At 39.1% G+C, this 22,936-nt stretch overlaps 2 long non-coding RNA genes and 1 pseudogene across 2 annotated transcripts in view; 1 reads left to right on the forward strand and 2 right to left on the reverse strand.

The window, feature by feature from the left end:
• LOC105491334 (uncharacterized) overlaps positions 1-22,936 on the reverse strand; it is a 371,652-nt gene that overhangs the window by 86,293 nt on the left and 262,423 nt on the right. The window contains exon 5 of the long non-coding RNA XR_011616557.1: positions 3,126-3,187. This is a non-coding gene — a long non-coding RNA (uncharacterized lncRNA). The remainder of the gene's footprint in view (positions 1-3,125; positions 3,188-22,936) is intronic.
• LOC139359907 (uncharacterized) lies at positions 1,867-22,279 on the forward strand. The gene is made up of 4 exons (XR_011616558.1): positions 1,867-1,963; positions 9,012-9,090; positions 10,766-10,849; positions 22,174-22,279. It is a non-coding gene; the product is annotated as an uncharacterized lncRNA (long non-coding RNA).
• Positions 17,212-20,856, reverse strand: LOC105491549 (keratin, type I cytoskeletal 18 pseudogene; annotated as a pseudogene).

Genomic DNA, 22,936 nt, shown 5'->3' on the forward strand with positions numbered 1-22,936 from the left:
CTTATACAAACACACCAATGCCTTAAACAGACTTTATGTCTCTTTCTGGTTCAATGTTGTTTGTGTTTGTTTAAAATGGAAGACTTTATCATAGCCCAGCCCTTGGTCTATTGTCACGGTTTATTGAACCTTAATAGGAACCTACAACTAAAATACCAGATAAGAATTAAAAGAAGCATCACATAAACTACTAGTGGTTATTTTTCTGATTTTAAGTTGAATAAAATCCTTCCCAATATACATCAGAATTATTTTTTAAACTGATTTGCCTTGCTACTGTTTCTCTTGGTTTAAATCCTTGGGGTTCAGAATATCCTCAATTCCCAACTCTAATAAAAGTTCAGGGCCATGGCCTTGCCTAGTACTTATTTTGTTTCTGATGTCATATGTCTATCACCTTAGACCCCTGACTAACCTCATGTTTGTGAGTCTACTAAACCTGCCAATATTTTATTACTTCAGGATCTCATCTGAAGTCCTTTACCTAGAAATCACTACAGGTTCTTCTTCTAGAAAATGCTTTTCACTCCAGTTGTTCATCAGGATCCAGTAAATCTGCATCACTAGACTAAAATTTATGACCTTTGTGGTCAAAACTTTTTAAAGTTTTTCCAAATCTTTGTCTTGTGGGCAATCCTAAACTGCTGCTTTCCCAGTCAGTCCATGGGTGTCCAATCATATAAACGCACCAAACCTGGACACCTAAACATTCCTGGGATAAATAATATTGCCACATAGATCTGCTAAGTTAATAAGTCTTGCTAATATTTTATTGGAATCTAAAAGTTATACATTAAACGTTCTATTAAAAAGCAGCAACTTGGGGTGTAGTGGCACATGCCTATAGACCCAGCTATTTGGGAGGCTGACATAGGATTGCTTGAACACAGAAGTTCAAGACCAGCCTGCTGGCCAACACTGTAAGACTCTATCTTTAAAAAAAAAAAAAAAAAAAAAAAAAAAAAAAAAAAAAAGCAGTAGCTTAGAAACCATAAAAGTTTAATTTGTATTCAGTTATTCAATAATAGTAATATTCACCCTGGAGGTCCCTCAACTAATTAGAAATCTTTTTTAAAACACTGAAAAATTTTAGACAGTACCTAAGGGACAGAAAGAATACTCAAATTTCGGTCAAAAGCCTGACTATTTCAAACAGTTTGCTGGAACAAAGTGAAACAAAGAAATCTTCTCAGATGTCAACCCTTTCCCCAGAGATCAAGAGGCTTGGGCATGGACAGGAGCAAGGAAGAGTATACTTCTGAGCTCTGAATCTGCAGGAGAGCGTTTTCTTGATTGATTAAAGTAGCAAAAAAGGATATGAATTAAAGCAATCTGGCTAAATGAGAGAATAGGTTAGTAATGACTTTTTCCTCCTTAAGAAATTTTATGATGATTCTACACATGTGGGAATGTCTAGGCTTCTTCAGCACAATTTTCATTTTAGGCTTTGAAACTGAAGGCTTCTTCCCTATGAACAATGAAGACTAAGCATCCTTAAACTGAAGTTAATGTTGAATTCAGATAAGCAATAAATGTATATTATGGATATTGTGACACTGCTTTTTATCAGTTTGGTTCATATTATGCCATTATATATGCCCTATTGCTCATGTTTATTTTAGAAACTGTGACCCAACGTCCTTTGTTCCTCTTCTAATTAAAAAAAAAAAAAAAAACACAGAAAAAAAACCTGTCCCAAGGTTTAGGTTTCTTCATTTTCCTATGTTTCTGAGACTGCTCTGCCTCACTTGAGGGTGCTCCTTTCTGTCTCCAAACCTGGGTGTAAAGGTTCACAACAATAAAATTCTGAGTCAGGAACTTAGAATCTGTAGGATGGAACTGGCCAGAAGGGTTTGAGTGAAGGCAGTGGATGTCAGGACCTAAGGCAGAATGACAATAATCAGGGATACCCCAGAACCCACTTTGCCTTTACCTTTGGCCACCTTGGAGAAGAAACTTACAGGTAAATCATTATGAGTATTAATCCTCACTCATTCTTACCAAATAATAGATGTGGTTTTTTTTAAATCTTAGAAGAGAGAAGGATATTTCTTAGAACTATCACTGTCCTTATGTTATTACCATTATTCTCTCAATTCATGTCAGAATTCATTTTTAGCCTTCCACAGCAAATTTCCTACAATAGCCTTCTTGTACCTCCCTGGAATTATATTTGCCCCCAAAGGTAATTTGTTCACCTCTTTTTTTTTTTTTTTTTAACAAGTAGAATAGTGAATGCCAAAAACTCATAAGAATCATCATAGATAACTGTTAAAAATACAAAAACACCAGTTTCCACCTCTGACTTACTGAATTAAGATCCATGGGGGGAACACAGGGATATTTACCTTTAAAAGAACCCCAAGTGTTATCTTGGTTAGATAACTTTAAGATACATTGCAGAAGATCATAGTACTTCTGGTCACACATATGGTGACCATATAGTTTATCATCCAAACAGGACACTTTTGAAAGTTAAGGCAGAGCAATTAACAATTCATTGGCATACCTGGCAAAATACTGGTAATTCGGGGCAATCACAACATATGGTCATCCTAGTTGTGGATCACCATCTTCCTCCTCACCTACACCCCTTTTTTATAATAACCTTGAGATAAAATCCTCACATTTCTCATACCATGCAATTCATCCATTTAATGTGTCCAATTCAATGTTTTTTAGTATATTCAGAGTTTTGCAACCATCACCACAGTTAACTGAGAACATTTTCATCATTGCCAAAAGAAACCCCATATCCTTTAGCAGTCACCCCCAACTCCCCTCTTATATGTGGAATCATATAATAAGTGGTCTTTCATGACTGGCTTCTTCTACTTACATAATGTTTTCAAGGTTCATCCCTGTGGTATCGGGCATCAGTACTTCATTCCTTTCCATTGCCAAATAATATTCCATTATGAGGATATACCACATTATATTTACCTATTCATCAGTTGATGAATATTTGGATGGTTTCTACTTTTTAGATATTATGAATAATGCTGCTATGAATGTTTGTGCACAAGTTACGTGTGAATGTATGTTTCCATTCCTCTTGGGTGTATATCTATGTTCTCCCCCACCACCCCACCCACTTTTTTGTCACCCCTGTGCAATGCACTTACCTTGGACGACTCTAATAGTTTTCACAAGCCATGCAGAAGAGCAAGACATCAGTAAGAAGGACCTAAAAGGTAGAAAAGTATGTTACTTAGATCAAAGAGCTATTTTTGTCTTAAAACTACATGTATGCCCTTTTTAGCAATGACCCAAATATTGGTTCAGAAATTAGTGATTGAGAAACAGACCCAGTGAGGGAAGGAATCAGCCTGCAGTATCAACAGAAGTCCCTGCTGGGCTACTAAAGGTCCTTGTTTCAGAGCTTAAAGTCATTTATCTACGAGCAGATGGACTAATACATTGAAGCTAATATAATGGTTCCAAAAAGCTCCTGGGGTCTTTGTTCTCTGACCAAATATTTGCATCCTGTGTCTTGAATAAAAAGTTTTAATTTCTACTTAATAGTTTACTCACTGATGACTTCTTTAATTTGGTCTTTTTCTTTAAAATGCATGACACAGGCAGGCTAAAATTTGAGGAAATGTGTTTAACCTTATAAAGATCAACACATAGGTGTAATGGTCTTATGTGAGGAGAGGCATTGCAAAGTTAGTTGTGTTAAAGTAAAATCAATACCTATAGAAGAGAAAATTAGAAAGTAAACTGCTGATTTTCCATCCCTCTTTCTTTTTTCTTGTCAACAGTCTGTGTAGGATTGGAACTCTAGGAATCACTACATTATAAAAGTCTCCAGGTCTCCATTCTAATGGGTTCCAGGTTTTCCTGTTATGGGGATGAAACTAGCAGACTTAGTAAATCCTTATTTATTTGTCCCAAAGGCCAGACAATACTCTTTCTTCTCTGGTGCTGGTTTCTATTCATTCACCACCTCTTCTCACGTTCTTTCGCTGCCCATCATTAATCTTTCAAACTACAGCTGGGTGGGTTCAGAACAAAACCATCAGAGGAACTGAAAAATGAAATATTTACCTGCACCAATGGGGAAAAAAGGTCTATCAAATTTATCCTTTCAATGCAATCACATTCTCAAAAATGTTAATTCTACTCACTTTCTAGATAGAAGACAGGATGTATACATACACACACATATATATTCACTCTTGGGGGGTGTGTGTGTGTGTGTGTGTATATATATTTTACTATCTATCCTCATTTGTAATGAGGTATAATATATAGAGCTCAGTTAGTTACCATGGAGACACTGGTCCTCTGTTTCTTATCACAGAGCCACACTATCGTCTGGTGTCAGCCAAGGAGGGATGACAAAAGCCTCCCCAAGAACCTAGCTCTGCAATTACTGAGCAATCAAGCGCCTCTTTTAATAGAGCACATCCAGGTATACACGGCTCCTCTCCCAGCACTGTCTTCTCTTCTTCCTTTTTAAACTTATACATAGCAGGATGCACTCACCAAGTGTAGATATCTTCCTCTGTTGGATGGCTTGTTTATTTAGGATTTCAATGATATTCTTTGGTTTAAATAACAGAGCTCACTATCGTCCTCTTTGTTTTTAAATCTCTAATTTTTAAGCAATTATTTTCTTCTAATGATACACACTGATCATCCTTTTATGCATTAATCCATTTTTATGGTTTATCATAATTAATGAAGTGAAGGAGTTGATAAATGAAAATCATAGTCTCTAAATTTTCTTAGTCCTGAATTTTCCCTACTTTCTCTAACCAAATTGCTAGAGCTATCAACAAAAAAAAAATTTTACACCTGAATGACCAGCATTCATTCTTTGTCTTCTGGTGGTGATATAAATGAGAAGCTAAATGAATTGAATGCATTTAAGAGGAGAAACAAAAAAGTCTAATTTTTCTTCAAGTATGTTTATTTTATTTGGGGGTTGGCTCCTATTCCAAGGTTTGCTTTTGATGCTCAGACATTCTCAACTCACTCAGAAATCTAAGGTGAAACAAACATGAAAAAATGCTCAACACCACTAATCAGAGAAATGCAGATCAAAACCACAATGAGATAACATCTCACGCCAGTCAGAATGGCTATTACTAAAAAGTAAAAAACAACAGATGCTGGTGAGGTTGCAGAGAAGACAGAATGCTTCTACATAGTTGGTGAGAATATAAATTAGTTCAGCCACTGTGGAAAGCAGTTTGAAGACTTCTCAAAGAACTTAAAACAGACCTACTGTTTGACCTAGCAATCCCATTACTGAGTGTATACCCAAAGAAAAATAAATTGTTCAACAAAAAAGACACATGCACTTGTATGTTCATTCCAGCACTATTCACAATAGCAAAGACATAGAATCAACCTAGGTGCTCATCAACAGTGGACTGGATAAAGAAAATGTGGTACATATACACCACAAAATACTATGCAGCCATAGAAAAGAATAAAATCATGTCCTACGCAGTAACATGGATGCAGCTGGAGGCCATTATCCTAAGCAAATTAATGCAGGAACAAAAACCAAATACCGCATGTTTTCACTTATAAGTGGGGGCTAAACAATGGGTACATACGGACACAAAGATGGCAACAACAGACACTGGAGACTCCAAAAGATGGGAGGTGGGGGTGGAATGCTGAAAAACTACCTATTGGGTAGTATACTCACTGCCTGGGTGACAAGATCAATTGTACCCAAACCTCAGCATCACACAATATACCCATTTAATAAGCCTGTAAATGTACCCCCAGATCTAAAATAAAAGTTGAAATTAAGAAAAAAAGAAATTGAGGATGAAATAAGGTATAGACTGAGGCATTCAAATTAGCCTGAATCTATTCTTGTAGATAGGCTTCTTGCAGTAACAGCTAAGCTTTGCCCTGTGTAGTATCTCTAATGTTACAAAATATACCACTCTCTTTGATTTTGCTCAAGTTATAGAACTCTGACCTGAGAATTCGCGTGTCAGAGGAAAAAAAAAAAGGTCATAGAGCTTTGCTAACATACCCTTATCGTCAAGGAAGAAGGAATGTTCAGGTGTTTATAAAGAAGTATGATTATAGTTGGGGTAGGGAAAGATAAAAACAGTGAGATACTATAAATATGTATGACACAATCCCTGCTCTGAGTAAATTTATAATCTAATTGGAGAAACAAGCCTTTAATTTATGCACCAGGTTCCGTAATATGAATTAAGTAGCAAAAAGTATACAACAGTGTAAGTGTTGAGTGGCAGGGGATCAATCAAGTCCAGAGTTAGTAAGATGTAGTAGAAGAAGTAAGATTTGAGATTATTCTTGAAGAAAAGAAAAAAAAAAGCAATCTAGACAAGGAAAATAGTAGAAGCTAAAATGTAGTAGAAAACTGGTGATGGTCTTCTCAGGGGATTGTGATGTTAGTATTAGTGAAGCAAATCATTTTTGAGTTTCAAGAAAACTTCTAGAATCAGTTTAGGTGATGATGTAAGTTTCCTCCTCTAAGACCAATGCCCAAGGTCCATCCCTCTTCCCTTTACTAGGAAGGGTGGAAGCAGTGGGGGAAGGGAAAAGAGGGAGAGAGAGAGAGAGGAAGGGAAGGAAAGAAGAAAAGGAGGAGAGGGAGAGAGGGAAGGAAGAGAGAGGGAGAACAATGACATCAAAAAATGACACAAAAAAGAAATGAAAAGCAGAGGTTGCCTTTTTGCAGGTGGAGAACAACGTGGGTTTTCGCAGGCAGAATATGGACACATTCTGTGCTATGTGATCCCCATATGCCAAGAATGTCATTAATTGGATAGAAAGGAAAGACGAGACTGGCCGAATGCAGCTCAGGAGATCAAGGGCTATATACTCATGCATTTTCACCTATGTTATGGAATCTTTAGCTACACAGTATGTATAGGCTTTGTTAGGAGATTGACAGGAGCCTGAATTAATACTAGGATTTTAATAAATCATTGATTCCTGGCATTTTTGTTACCAAAAGATGGTCTCATAAACATACAGAGTCTTTGAGCTGGACAATAGAGAAAAAGGTATTTGGACAATGGCATAAGCTGGCGGAGGGGGGATGCCAGCCTAAAAGTTTATTGGAACTATTTGAAAAAGTTTGCAGAAAAGGTTTACTGGGAAGTGATTCGAAAGAATAAAGATCTTCATGGTAATATAACAGTAAGGACAGGCATGGTAGCTCACACCTATAATCCCAGAACTTTAGGAGGTGAAGGTGGAAGGATTACTTGAGCCCAGGAGTTTGAAACCAGCCTGGGCAACACAGTGAGACCCCGTCTCTGCAAAAAATACAATAGTTAGCCAGTAATGATGGTGTGCGCCTGTAGTTCCAGCTAGTCAGGATGCTGAGGTAGGAGGATTGTTTGAGCCCAGGAGGTTGAGGCTGCAGTGAGACAAGGTTGTACCACTGCATTCCAGTCTGTGTGACAGAGCAAGACCCTGTCTCTAAAAGACAAACAGTAAGTGCTCCATACACATTATCTATGTGCCAAGCACTGTGCTAAACACTTCATGTGCTTGATCTCATGTAATTCTATAAGATAAATAGTAGTCACCTTCTTATAGAAGAGGAAACTGAGGCTCAAAAGAAATTAAGTAAGCTGCCCATGATGACCTGACTCTATTATAACAAAGGCAGTATCTGCTTCAAAATATATAATTACTATAGTATCTATTTCTTCAGTGTTTTCCTCTATTTCCTTTGATAAGGTTATATGCAAAGGCATAAAAGAAAAATAATCTGCATTTCCTTTGTAAATTTTGTTAAGAAGGGAAACAAAAATTGAAAAGGATATTTCTGAATAAAGAGGGGGAATGGAGACATGGTGCTCATAGAGAAATACTTCCTAGGACACTAGGGGAAAGTAGTAAAACAGTCAAGATAATTCTCTTCTTTAACATGCTTCATCTAGCTATGTAGAGACTCATGCAAAAACAAAAAAAATGTACAAATAAAGAAAAGTTAGTGTATTTCATCTTCCCTCATTCACTTGCCATTCTGCAGGCATGAGATTATAAATTCCAATGAGCTTTGCTCACTTCATAACCTGGTCTTCTTGTCATTCTGGAACATACCAACCTTCTTCCTATCACAGCATCTTCACACTGCTTGTTCCCTCCACTTAGAACTTATGGCTGACTTCTCAAGAACCATGCCTCAGTTCAGATGTTAGTTCTTCAGATTGACTTTTCCTGAACAACCTAGGTAAAATGCTTCACTTCTTCCCTACTCAAAACCCACCCTCTTCCTCACACACTATCTAAATATCCTGCTTTTTCCTCTTCACAGCATGTATCACTATCTGAAGTTATTTTTTATTTTTATTAGTTTTTAATAGAAACAGGGTCTCACTCTATTTACCAGGCTGGTCTCAAACTCCTGGCCTCAGGCCATCTTCCCATCTTGGCCCCACAAAGTGCTAGAATTATAGGTGTGAGCAACCATGCCTGGGCTATTTTTTATGTTTTATTTTATGTATAAAAATTTATTCATATGAATATAAAGTTTTATTCATTACTATATCTCTAGTACTTACAAAAGTAGTTGGCACATAGTAAGCACGTAGTAAATATTCGTTGAATGAATGAATGACCACAGTACCTGCCAATAGGAATAGGGCAAACCTAAAACAGATACATTTGGTAATGCTTCATAATTTACAAAGTGCTTACATATACTTCAATAGTCAATATCCCACTGGGGACTAATCTGCATATCAACTGGTTATATCAAAACACCTACAAATTAAAGAATTCTATTTGCTATTCCAAGTCTTAGCCTTATTTGCATGAAGGCCCTCAACTCAATTAAAATTCTTGGCATAGTTGTGTGCCTAGTTACTGTCTAAACTCCTTTCAAAGCACTGGTAAGAAGGACTTTTGATAGAATACAGAAGAGCAACAAAATATGCTATATTAATGAGTTCCGAAGTTTTTATTGCCATTTGCAACACACAAAGTTCCTGCTTTCATTTGCCAGAAATGTCCTTACAAACACTAAGGTTTTTATTTCTGCTTTTCAGACTAATACAAGTTATACTGCTCTGCACAGCTAGAAGAGAACACCATGGTTAACACATGAAAAATAGCTGGTCAAAGCAGGTAACTTTTTTGTTCATAACCCAGAGTTACTTTGAAATTTTCTGGGTATCTGAAGAGAGAATGACATTGAGGGTTGAGAATTCAATCTCATGTTCATACATTTTCTTCGCTGACTTACCCAAGAATTAGGATAAATTCTTTACGGATTTTATCCCATTCCAGTTTCACTGGCCTGGTGTTATTCTGAAGAATTAGCACCTCCATCTCCTACACGGGGCTTGACAAGAATCAACATATTTGGAATTGGTAGAAGACACAGGTAGCAAACACTTAACTTGCAGAAGTAATGACATTTCAAAAACACCGAATTATTGGTGTCCCCTCTACCAAATGATTTTTTGTTTTCATTTGCAGAATGAGGCTTAGGTGGCCGGGCGCGGTGGCTCAAGCCTGTAATCCCAGCACTTTGGGAGGCCGAGACGGGCGGATCACGAGGTCAGGAGATCGAGACCATCCTGGCTAACACGGTGAAACCCCGTCTCTACTAAAAAATACAAAAAAAAAAACTAGCCGGGCGTGGTGGCGGCGCCTGTAGTCCCGGCTACTCGGGAGGCTGAGGCAGGAGAATGGCGTAAACCCGGGAGGCGGAGCTTGCAGTGAGCCGAGATCGCGCCACTGCACTCCAGCCTGGGCGACACAGCGAGACTCCGTCTCAAAAAAAAAAAAAAAAAAAAAAAAAAAAAAGAATGAGGCTTAGGTAAAAAAAACACCATTCAGAAAATCCTATGTTGGGGCCGGCCGCGGTGGTTCACTCCTGTAATCCCAGCACTATGGGAGGGCGAAGAGAGCAGATCACCTGAGGTCAGGAGTTCGAGACCAGCCTGGCCAACATGGTGAAACCCCATCTCTGTTAAAAATACAAAAATTAGCCAGGCATGGTGGCGCACACTGTCATCCCAGCTACTTGGGAGACTAGGGGAGGAAAATCGCTTAAACACAAAAGGTGGAGGTTGCAGTGAGCTAAGATCACACCACTGAACTCCAGCATGGACCACAGAGAGAGACTCCATCTCAAAAAAAAAGCTAAACAAAAATGTTTCACTTAGTTTTAATTTTAAAATAAGTATTAAAAAAAGAAAATCCTACATTGGACTTAACAAAGAGAGCCCAGGTCCTTTCAGTGTCTCCAGTGGGAGTTATAATTATTTTTGCTGAACTGATGACTGAAGGTTTTTCCTACAGGGTATTTTCTTTTCAACAAGAGGCAGAGAGACTACAGTTCTCGTTGACCTCCATCCATCCAGATATCTGCTCTTAACTCATCAAACAGTTCTGTCTCATTACTAGGACATTACACATTGTTTCAGACCTCTTTTCACTATAAGAAATGAAAACAGATGTCTAATCCCTAGGACTTATATGGTGGAAAAGACAGTCCCACTCCTGGTGTAGACTCCAGTTACGAGAGTCCTTCTTAACTGACTGAAAATAACTAATCATTCGCTTTTTGTGATTTTATTACTGTGCAGCCCATTAGGTATTCATTAACTGATAATTTAAAAGATTTTTGTCTATAAATAGCATGTTTATCTTGGAAACACTGCTAGCAATTTCAGCTTAAAATTTTGCAATGTGGTTCATTTGCCAAAAAAGGGGGTGTTTTAAGTAAAATGCAATGTTCAATGCATCACATACACTTATTTTATGAAAGGTTTTTGGTTTTTTATCACGTCAGAGCAGGTACAACGTGAGAGGAGAAAGCTTATTGGATGAGCACATACGGCCGTACTTATTGAACTGCACATGGGTAAACAATATGGTAAGGAGACCATTAATAAACTCAATAATGGTATCAATAAATTGCAACAGAATACAGAAAATGGTAGTGCAAGCACGCATCTTTGAAAAGCTATGTAAAGCATTTGAAATTACCCAAATGAAGTCCCCTCCCTCACTTTGGTAGTAACTAAAGTTAACAAATCCTGGCTTTTGTCCTTCCCCTCCTGTTCTTCATTTTAACAAAGTTGGTTTTAAAAAAATGGTTGAGTGTGGTGGTTCATGCCTATAATCTGAGCATTTGGGAGGCCAAGGTGGGAGGACTGCTTGAGGCCAGGAGTTTGTGATCAGCCTGGGCAACATGATGAGACTTTCATCTCTACAATCAATCAGTCGAAATATAGAAGATAAAAGCAAATAGTAACAGAAAGAAGGGAAATCAACAAGATGTGGGAGCACCCAAGAGGTACACATATCAGTAAATGCTAAGTAGAATGAATAAAAGACCAAATTTTGGTCTTTAAATATATTTCTATCTCCATTCTGTAAGTATGTATTCAAGAGATTATCATAATAAATTAGTAACTTATTTTTCAAATTTAATTTCATTAAGAAGGGAGGATGTATATTACTGATGATTAGATAAGCACACTAACTTTTATACAACAAAGTGCATATTTTCCTTTATAGTAATAATTGGGAAATTATACATTTATTCCACCACTAAATGTACTATACATTTTTTTAAAGCAAATCTCCTTTGGATTGCCTTTAGTATCACTTTAAAAATCCATAGAAGAAAATTTGCCTCATTACTTTAAAAATCCATCTCTTTTTTAGTTTTTGAGACAGGCTCTCACTTTGTCACTCAGGCTGAAATGCAGTGGCATGATCACAGCTCACTGCAGCCTCAACCTCTGTGGGCTCAGGTGATCATCCCACCTCAGCTTCCTGAGTAGCTGAGAACACAGGTACATGATATCACAAGTGGCTAACTTTTGTATTTTTTGTACAGACAGAGATCCACTATGTTGCCCAGGCTGGTCTTGAACTCCTGGACTCATGTAATCCGCCCACCTCAGCCTCCCCAAGTGCTGGAATTACAGGCATGAATCATCATGTCTGGCCTCTAATTAAAAAAAAAAACACAAAAATCCACCTTGGTCACTATACTTATTTCGAAATGACTTTTGATTATTTCAAAAACAGAGATACCTTCAGTTTAAACACTTGAAAAGTATGGCAGGGAGGGGCCAAGATGGCTGACTAGAAACAAGTGCGGTCAGAGGCCCCCACTGAGGATGAAAATAACAAGTGAATCCTGCACTGGCAACTGAGGTATCCAGGTTTTCTCACTGGGACTGACTAGGCGGTTGGCATGACCCACAGAGAGCAAGGAAAAAAGCAGGGTGGAGTGACCGCCCACCTGGGAGCCACACATGGCAAGGGGAGCTCCCACCCCCAGCCAAATGAGATGGTGAATGATTGTGCTATTTCACCCGAGAAACCATGCTTTTCCCACAGATCTGTGCAACCTGCGGATCAGGAGATCCCTTCATGAGCCCATCCCACCAGGGCCTTGGGTCTCAAGCACAGAGCTGTGGAGATTCTCAGTGGTTGCTCAGCTGGAGACTGCTTAAGACTACTGAGTTCCTGGCAAGTAGGGGCAGCAGCCATGACTGCAGCTCCAATCTGCTGTTTTCCCCTGCCTGTGCCAGGGAGTCTGGGTGGTTTGGACCCAGTGGGAATTCCCCACAGCACAGCACAGCACAGCATAGCAGCTGTGGAAGACCATGGCCAGACTGCCTCTTTAGGCTGGACCCTGACCCATCCCTCCTCACCAGGCATGGTCTCCCTGTGGGAATTTCAGCAACTCCAGCCAGGGGGTTAGGGACAGAACTCTGATCTCCCTGGGATGGAGCACCTGGAGGGAAGGGTGGCCGTGATCTCCACGGATCAGTGGACTTAGTCTTTCCCCCTGCTGGCTCTCAGAAATCCAAGCAGTCCAGACAAGTGGGATTCCCCCCAGTGCAGTACAGCCCCTCCAGCAAGGGGCAGCCAGAGTGCTTCATTAAGCAGGTCCCTTAGAACCCCAAACACAGGTCACCAGACACTTTATACAGGAGCATTCCTCCTGGCATTAGGTTGGTGCCCCTCTGGGATGGGGTTCCCAGAAGAAGGAGCAGGCAGCCATCTTTGCTGTTCTGCAGCCTCCACTGGTGACACCTTCAGGTACAGGAGAGACCCAGGTGACAAGGGTCTGGAATGGACCGTGAGCAAATGGCAGCAGCCCTATGGAAGAGGGACCCAACTGTCGAAAGAAAAACAAACAGAAAGCAACAACAGCAGCATCAACAAAAAAGTCCCCATGAAAATCCCACCCAAAGTTCAGTAACCTCAAAGATTGATGTTAGATAAATTCATGAAGATGAGAAAGAATCCACAGAAAAACACTGAAAACTCAAAAAGCCAGAGTGCCTATTCTCCTCCAAATAATCACAATACCTCTCCAGTAAGGGCATAGAACTGGGCTGAGGCTGAGATGGATGAACTGACAGAAGTAGGCTTCAGAAGGTGGGTAATAACGTACGTTGCCGAGCCAAAGGAGCATATTCTAACCCAATGCAAAGAAGCTAAGAATTATAATAAAACATTGCAGGAGTTGTTAACAAGAATAACCAGTTTGGAGAAGAACATAAATGACCCGATGGAGCTGAAAAACACAAGAGAACTTCACAATGCAACCACAAGTATCAATAGCTGAACAGACTAAGCAGAGGAAAGAATTTCAGAGCTTGAAGACTTTCTTGCTGAAATAAAACAGGCAGACAAGATTAGAGTGAAAAGAATGAGAAGGAATGAAGAAAACCTCCAATAACTATGGGATTATATACAAAGACTGAACCTATGACTGATTCAGGTTCTCCCCAATCCCTGAAAGAGATGGAGAGAATGGAACCAAGTTGGAAAACATACTTCAGGATATCATCCAGGAAAACTTCCCCAAGCTAGCAAGACAGAACAACATTCAAATTCAGGAAATCCAGAAAACCCCAGTAAGATACTCCATGAGAAGATCAACCCCAAGACACTTAATCATCAGATTCTCCAAGGTCAAAATGAAGGAAAAAATGTTAAGCGCAGCCAGGGAGAAAGGCCAGGGAAGCCCGTGAGACTAACAGTGGACCTCTCAGCAGAAATGCTATAAGCTAGAAGAGAGTGGGGGCCAATATTCAACATTCTTAAAGAAAACAATTTCCAACCCAGAATTTCATGTCCAGCCAAACTAAGCTTCATAAGTGAAGGAGAAATAAAATCCTTTTCAGACAAGCAAATGTTGAGGGAATTTGTCACCAGCAGGCCTGCCTTGCAAGAGCTCCTGAAGGAAGCACTAAATATGGAAAGGAAAAACCATTACCAAACACTACAAAAACACACTGAAGTACAAAGACTAATGACACTATGAAGCAACTACATTAACAAGTCTGCAAAATAACCATTAAGCATCATAATGACAGGATCAAATTCACACATAACAATATTAACCTTAAATGTAAATGGGTTAAATGCTCCAATTAAAAGACACAGAATGGCAAGCTGGATAAAGAGTCAAGACCCATTGGTGTGCTGTATTCAAGAGACCCATCTCATATGCAAAGGCATGCATAGGCTCAAGGAAAATTTACTGAGCAAACTGAAAGCAGACAAAAGCAGGGGTTGCAATCCTAGTTTCTGACCAAACACACTTTAAACCAACAAAGATTTTTTTAAAAGACAAAGATTTTTTAAAAAGACAAGGAAGGGCATTACATAATGGTAAAGGGTTCAATTCAACAAGAAGACCTAACTACCCTAAATATATATGTACCCAATACGGGAGCACCCAGATTCATAAAAACAAGTTCTTAGAGAGTTACAAAGAAACTTAGACTCCCACACAATAATAGTAGAAGACTTTAACATCCTGCTATCAATATTAGATAGATGATCAAGACAGAAAATTAACAAAGATATTCAGGACTTGAACTCAGCTCTGGATCTAGTGGACCTGATAGATATTTACGGAACTCACCACCTAAAAACAACAGAATATACATTCTTGCTGCCACATGGCACTTACTCTAAAGTCAATCACATGATTGGAAGTAAAACACTCCTCAGCAAATGCAAAAGAACTGAACTCATAACATTCTCTCAGACCATAGGGCAATCAAGTTAGAACTCAAGATTTAGCAGCTCACTCAAAACCACACAACAACATAGAAATTGAACACCCTGTTCCTGAATGACACCTGGGTAAATAATGAAATTAAGGTAGAAATCAAGAGGTTCTTTGAAACCAATGAGAACAAAGAGACAATGTACCAGAATCTCTGGGATGCAGCTAAAGCAGTGTTAAGAGAAAAATTTATAGCACTACATGCCCACATCAAAAAGCTAGAAAGATCTTAAACTGACACTCTACAATTACAACTAAAAGAACTAGAGAACCAAAATCAAACAAGCCCCAAAGCTAGCAGAAGACAAGAAATAACCAAGATCAAAGCAGAAATGAAGGAGACAGAGACACAAAAACCCTTCACAAAAACCCCAACAAATCCAGGAGCTGTTTTTTTTTTTCTTTAAAAAAAAAAAAATAGATAGACTAATGAAATAGATAGACTACTAAGTAGACTAATAAAGAAGAAAAGAGAGAAGAATCAAATAGACACAATAAAAAATGATAAAGGGAATATCACTGCTGATCCCACAGAAATACAAATAATGATCAGAGAATATTATAAATACCTCTATGCAAATAAACTGGAAAATCTGGAAGAAATGGATAAATTCTTGGACACATACACCCTCCCAAGACTGAACCAGGAAGAGGCTGAATAACTGAATAGACCACTAACAAGTTCTGAAATTGAGGCAGTAATAAATAGCCTATCAACTGAAAAAAGCTCAGGACCAGACAGATTTACAGTTGAATTCTACCAGAAGTACAAAGAGGAGCTGGTACCATTTCTTCTGAAACTATTACAGACAATTGAAAAGGAGGGAATCCTCCTTTTCATTGCCAGGATGCAAGGCTGGTTCCACATATGCAAATCAATAAATATAATTTATCACAAAAACAGAACTAAAGACAAAAACCACATGATTATCTCAAAAGACATGGAAAGGCCTTTGATAAAATTCAACAACCTTTCATGTTAAAAACTGTCAATAAACTAGGTATTCATGGAATATACCTCAAAATAATATGGTATTATTATTTAATGACAAACCCACAGCCAATATTATACTGAATGGGCAAAAGCTGGAAGCATTCCCCTTGAAAACCGGCACAAGACAAGGATGGCTTCTCACCACTCCTATTCAACATAGTACTGGAAGTTTCCAGCTAGGGCAATCAGGCAAGAGAAAGAAATAAAGGGTATTCAAATAGGAAGAGAGGAAGTCAAAGTGTTTGCAGATGACATGATCCTGTATCTAGAAAACCGCATTGTCTCAGCCCAAAAGCTTCTTAAGCTGACAAGCAACTTCAGGCAAAGTCTCTGGATACAAAATCAATGTGCAAAAATCACAAGTATTCTTATACACCAACAACAGACAAGCAGAGAGCCAAATCATGAATGAACTCCCATTCACAACTGCTACAAAGAGAAGACAATACCTAGGAATACAACTAACAAGGAAAGTGAAGGACCTCTTCAAAGAGAATGACAAACCACTGCTCAAGGAAATCAGAGAGTACACAAACAAATGGAAAAATATTCCATACTCATGGATAGGAAGAATCAATATCATGAAAATGGCCATACTGCCCAAAGTAATTTAGAGAGTCAATGCTATTCCCATCAAACTACCATTGACATATATTCTTCACAGAATTAGAAAAAAAAATCTCCTTTAAAATTCATATGGAACCAAAAAAGTGCCCATATAGCCAAGACAATCCTAAGCAAAAAGAACAAACCCAGAGGCATCATGCTACCTGACTTCAAACTATACTACAAGGCTACAGTAACCAAAACAGCATGGTACTGGTACCAAAACAGATATATAGAGCAATGGAACAGAACAGAGGCCTCAGAAATAACACTACACGTCTACAACCCTCTAATCTTTGACAAACCTGACAAAAAGAAGCAATGGGGAAAGGATTCCCTATTTAATAAATGGTGCTGGGAAAACTGGCTAGCCATATGCAGAAAACTGAAATTGGACCCCTTCCTTACACCTTATAAAAATTAAATCAAGATGGATTAAAGTCTTAAACATAAAACCCAAAGCTATAAAAACCCCAGAAGAAAATCTAGGCAATACCATTCAGGACATAGGCACCAGCAAAGAGTTCATGATGCTGTCCCCAAAAGCAATTGCAACAAAAGCAAAAATTGATAAATGGTATCTAATTAAACTAAAGAACTTCTGCACAGCAAAAGAAATTATCATCAGAGTGAACAGGCAACCTACAGAGTGGGAGAAAATTTTTTGCAATCTATCCGTCTGACAAAGGCCTAACATTCAAAATCTACAAGGAACTTAAATTTACAAGAAAAACACAACCCATCAAAAAGTGGGCAAAGGACATGAATAAACACTTCTCAAAAGAAGACATTTATGCGGCCAAGAAACATGAAAAAACACTCAACATCACTGATCATTAGAGAAATACAAATCAAAACCATAATGAGATATCATCTCACGCCAATCAGAATGGCAATTATTAAAAAGTCAAGAAACAACAAATGCTAGCAAGGCTGTGGAGAGAGAGAATGCTTTTACACTGTTGGTGGGAATGTAAATTAGTTCAACCATGGTGGAAGACAATTCAAGACAAAGGCAATTCCTTTCCTCAAAGACCTAGAATCAGAAAACCATTTGACACAGCAATCCCACTACTGGATATATACCCAAAGGAATAGAAATCATTCGATTATAAAGATATATGCATGCGTATGTTCACTGCAGCACTATTAATAATAGCAAAGACATGGAATCAACCCAAATGCCCAGAAATGATAGGCTAGATAAAGAAAATGTGGTACATATATGCCATGGAATACTATGCAGCCATAAAAAGAAATGAGATCATGTCCTTTGCAGGGATATGGACGGGGCTGGAAGCAGTTATCCTCAGCAAACTAACGTAGGAACAGGAAACCAAATACCGCATGTTCTCACTTGTAAGTGTGAGCTGAATAATGAGAACACATGGAAACAGGGAGGGGAACAAGACACACTGGGGCCTGCTGGCAGGGGTGGGGGAAGTTTAGGAGAGGGAGTGCATCAGGATAAATAGCTAATGCGTGTTAGGCTTATTACCTAGGTGATAAGTTGCTAGGTACAGCAAACCACCATGGCACATGTTTACCTATGTAACAAACCTGTACATCCTGCGCATGTATCCCAGAACTTAAAATAAAATAAAGTATGTACAAGTCATGGGGACCCTCCAATGTTTCTTGCATCCAGCCCCTCCTTTTCATTCCCATAGCTATTGTTCCAGTGCAAGCTGGCATTTCCCCTTCCCAGGAGCTCTCTTAACTAGCATCTCTCTCATGATCAACTGTACACAGTAGTGCCAGGATCATGCTCTCAAAGTATAGCACCTATCTTTTCACCACCTTGCTCAAAAATCTTCAGTGGCTTTCAGTACAGTAGAGAAAATACTCCACTCTCTCATTTTCTAACACTTACATGGTGCTTGTTATGTGCCAGGCATTGTTTTAGATGTATTATTGTGTATTATTCCTCATAACAACCCTGTGATGTAGGTACAAATCTTATCCCCATTTTACAGAGGAGAAAACCAAGACACATTTCAAGTCACTTGTCAAAGGACACGGTATGTTTCAGCATTGGGGTTAGTACCCTGGGACTCTAGCTCCAAAGTTCTATCTCCCTCTTTTTCTGTCTCACCATTCTCTGACTGAACCAAACGCTTTTCTGCTTTGGGGTCTTTGCTTACAATTTTCTCGTTTCCTGCTATACTCTTCTCCCATATTTTCCTATATATACCCATCAAGATCTGAAATGCCACCTCTTCCATGATGCTCACCCAGAGACGCTGATTCCACTGTATACAGTTATCTACTATAACATTGTATTTTCTCCTTTTTTTGGACCTCTGAACTTTTTACTGGCCTCCTGCTCCCCTAAGGGCACCCTGCTTCTGCTGGCTTCATGTTTCAGAACTTTGGTGTCATCGGTCTCAGACACCACTTCGCCATCCACTGTCAGGCAGGTGGTGGTCTTTTGGATGGTTTGCATGGAGTTGCTGCTGTCCAGGGCATCACCAAGATTGAAGTCCTCGCCCTCTTCCAGCAGGCGGCGGTAGGTAGCGATCTCAGCCTCCAGGTTAACCTTGATGTTCCGGAGGGCCTCATACTCCTAGGCCTGGCGCTACCCCTCTGCCCGGGTCTGTGCCAGCTCTGACTCCAGGTAAAGCAGGATCCCATTGAGCTGCTCCATCTGCAGGGCATAGTGGGTCTCCACCTCCCTCAGGCTATTCTCCAAGCTGGCCTTCAGATTTCTCATGGAGTCCAGGTCAATCTCCAAGGACTGGACTGTACATCTCAGCTCCATGAGTGTCATCTCAGCAGCTCCAACCTTGACGGGCTGCGTGATGACCATTGTGGTGGTCTCTTCAATCTGCTGAGACCAATACTTGTCCAGCTGTTCTTGGTTCTTCCGAGCCACCTTGTCATATTGGGCCCAGATGTCTGCCATGATCTTGACGAGGTCCTGAGATTTCGAGATCTACCTCCACAGTCAACCCAGAGCTGGCAATCTGGGCTTGTAGGCCTTTTACTACCTCTTTGTGGTTCTTCTTCAAGAAGAGCAGCTCTTCTTTGAGAGCCACTATCTCTATCTCCAGCTGCAGCCGAGTGACACTGGTGTCATCAATGACCTTGCGAAGCCCATGGATGTCGTTCTCCACAGACTAGTACATGGCCAGCTCCGTCTCATACTTGACTTTAAAGTCATCAGCAGCAAGACAGGCACTGTCGATCTGCAGAACAATGTAGGCATTGTCCACAGTATTTGTGAAGATCTGAGCCCTCAGGTCCTTGATGGTGTGGAAGTAATGGCTCCAGTCTCTGAAATGGGGTCCTTTCTTCTCCAGGTGCTCCCAAATTTTGCTCTCTAGCTTCCAGTTTTCCATCTCCAGGTTCCTCACTCTGTTCAGGTAGGAGGCCAGGTGGTCGTTCAGGTTTTGCATGGTCTCCTTCTCGTTCTGGATGCCTCCCATTCCTGCCAGATCCCCGGCCATCCCCATGGCCAGGACCCAGACCCCATGCCGCCCTGGAAGCTGGTAGAGTGGGACACAGAGATCCGGGAACTAGAGCCCCCGGTGCCTGCATAGACGCTGGCCGTGCTGCTGACTGGCCAGGCACCGTAGCTGGGCACCTGGACAGAGCCCAGGGACTGGTAGTTGGTGGAGAAGGTGGAGTGAGTGGTGAAGCTCATGCTGTCCACAGAGAAGAGTGAGAGGACAGGACTCAGGCTTTGCTGATGACCTGTATTTTCTAGTATGTTAATTTGAATGTACATTTCTAAGTTATAATTCTTGGAAGAGAACCATTTCTTATTTTTATATTATATTATTTTATTTTTATTCTATCTTATTTCTCACTGTCCACCTTCAGACTTAGTAACTGTTCCTGACACAAGGGAGACTGCTGCGCAATAGCTACAACTGCAGTAAATAAGCTAATGGTTGAAATCATGATATTTAAACAATACAGGCCAAGTGTAGTGGCTCATCCCTATAATCCAACACTTTGGGAGGCTAAGGCAGGAGGATTGCTTGAGGCCAGAAGTTCAAGACCAGCCTGGGCAACACAGTGAGACCCCCATCTCTACAACAAAAATTGAAATACATACATTATAGACATTAAATAAATATTAATTGACCTGCAAAGATAAGTATATTCAAAAGACTCTAACACAAGCTCTGAGGGCAATTCCAGAACAGTTTTTGACACTGATATAATAAATACATAGCATTCCAAGAGAATCACTTTGAAAATAACCAAAGATTTTTATGGCTTCAACTATTGAGTACCTACTACATGCCAAACAAAAATATGAAAAGACAAAAATAAAACTCCTGAAGTGTTTAATAATAAAAAAAAAAATCACTCTAGCTCCCTCATATTTTTAAGGAAAGAGGTCTAAATGATAAAGTATCATTGGGAATTCTGCTGTGGTATAAAAACATGCCAGCTGGGCACAGATCTCCCTTCAGTGGGAATAATCATCACTAGGAACCCAAAGAAAAATTCCTAAAAACAATGGGATATAATGCATATACCCACCACCCCTGCTCCACACCCTGCCAGGAATTTGCAGGAAGCCTCATGTTTTGTATATTTCACATATAATAACTACTATCTATGAAATTTATGGGAATTTGATATTCCCGGGTAAAAGATGCCATATTTGTTCAAAGTATAAACAAAAACAATAGCTTCACCTGCCATTAAAAATACAGCTTTAAAAGAAAATCAAACAAAAAGAGGGGAAGATGGAAATTCAGCTTTAATATATCTATTAAGGGGTATGTTTAAAACTGAACTATTTCCTAGATCTCTATATGATAATATCCTCAGCAGAGAGTCTAGGCTTTTAAGAACTGTAGATTTTTCTTCATTTCCACAGATGTCTGCTTCTATTTTGAGATGTCTGATTCTTCTGATGAAATAAACCCAATCAAAATGTTCATTTTCTTTCAGTTTTTGTTTATTTAATTAACATGATTTTCTACATGATTATAAAGGCCATAATTATATTATCAAATCCCTGTCAAAGTAATGACTTAATGTAAAACGTTAACACTTAGCAGTGCTTAAAACAATATTAAAAAAAAAAACACAAAACACTGTATGAATAGGGTGAATTTATTCAGACTATTTCCTCTGGAGTGCAAATGAAAATTTTGGCTATGCTTATTTTTTTATTATTATATATTATTGCAAGGAGAAACAGTTTTTAGCCTTTATGAACAGTAAATGTCTATCCCAAACCAAGATCTTTTTCTGATTGGTTTATAATGGGCACCAGCTATTATGAAACCAGGAATGATAATATGACAAAATAACATAGGACAAGCAAGGTACACACTACCAGGTAATATTTATAGTTAAAATATTTGGGGATAACACAATCAGAAGTATGGTACTAAAAGGGATTTCATTAGAATTTTCTCTTTCCTTTGGTCAGAAACACATGCACATAGCAATTCTAAATACGTTAAGAATATTCTTTGTTTTTAGCCTCTCAGAGTTAGAGAGTCTATCATTCTCTTTTGTCTTCCATTCTGTGTTTGTATGCTCCACTGAAGTCTATTTCTCTTCTTTTGTCCTGAAGATGGAGAACTGGCAGCCACCTTTCTGTAGTAAGAACCTTTGTGTACTTGAAGATAATGTTTAATCACTCATCAGCCTTACTGTTTCCAGAATAAAAACAAAGTAGAAGGTTTTGTCTTGTTTTTTAAGGATGTCAGAGGATATGGTTTATTATTGACCCATATATAACATTCAAAATCCTTACAAGCAAGTGAGGGAAGAAGAAAGGAATACACAAGAATAAAGGTCCAGCAGGCCAGCTGGAATGTAAAAGAAAGGCTAAAAGGAAGAAATAAAGAAAACATTCATGGAGAGCTTCAAAAATAATATTTGAGAGCTTATGATATGCAAGGCACTGTGCAGAGTCCTTTATACAGTTGTCGTCATCACCATCCTACTAGCTAACACTCACTGAACACATACTTTTTGTCAGGTACCATTCTAAGTGCTTTTCATGAGTGAACTCACATAATCTTCAGGATATCCCAAGGATGGGGTTATTACTACATTTGAGAAAGTAAACTGAAACATAAGTTCATAATACCTTCATATATTTGGTGCTTTCTATAAGGTTAGACATATTATTTCTTTTTGACAGATGAGAATACTCAGGATCACAGATTAAGTAACATGCTCACGATCAAAACGGCTAGGAAGTGACAGAGCTGCGATTTAAACCCAGCATTGTCTGATTCCAAAGTATTTTTGACTACAGTAAATCTTCAATATCATCAACAGGTTCTTGGAAACTGACTTTAAGTAAAACAAGATACATCAGGTCTTTG

The sequence above is a fragment of the Macaca nemestrina genome, chromosome 18 (assembly GCF_043159975.1).
Source record: "Macaca nemestrina isolate mMacNem1 chromosome 18, mMacNem.hap1, whole genome shotgun sequence".
Taxonomy (NCBI): domain Eukaryota; kingdom Metazoa; phylum Chordata; class Mammalia; order Primates; family Cercopithecidae; genus Macaca; species Macaca nemestrina.